The 227-nt window shown below is 35.2% G+C and overlaps 1 protein-coding gene across 1 annotated transcript in view; it reads right to left on the minus strand.

The window, feature by feature from the left end:
* Positions 1–227, minus strand: part of LOC119593958 (cathepsin D-like) — a gene marked incomplete at its 3' end in the record, with an annotated part of 10,246 nt that overhangs the window by 5,121 nt on the left and 4,898 nt on the right.

Consider the following 227-nt stretch of genomic DNA (forward strand, 5'->3'; position numbering starts at 1 on the left):
TACAAAGTGAAGAACAGTTTAACTGACAGAAGAGAACATCACAGAACAATGAAACGTAATTATAAAGCCACAAAGGGAATATTAAGATGACAACACCAAATTAGGAAAAACAAAATTGGAAGTTGAATTCTCGCGAAATTCAAGCCATCAGCCTCCCACCAACAAAGCAAAATGAAAGCGAGTGAGCAAAACCGTCAAATTGAAAATATCAATAATATTGGACAGAG

Source organism: Penaeus monodon, chromosome 33 (assembly GCF_015228065.2).
Source record: "Penaeus monodon isolate SGIC_2016 chromosome 33, NSTDA_Pmon_1, whole genome shotgun sequence".
Classification (NCBI taxonomy): Eukaryota; Metazoa; Arthropoda; class Malacostraca; order Decapoda; family Penaeidae; genus Penaeus; species Penaeus monodon.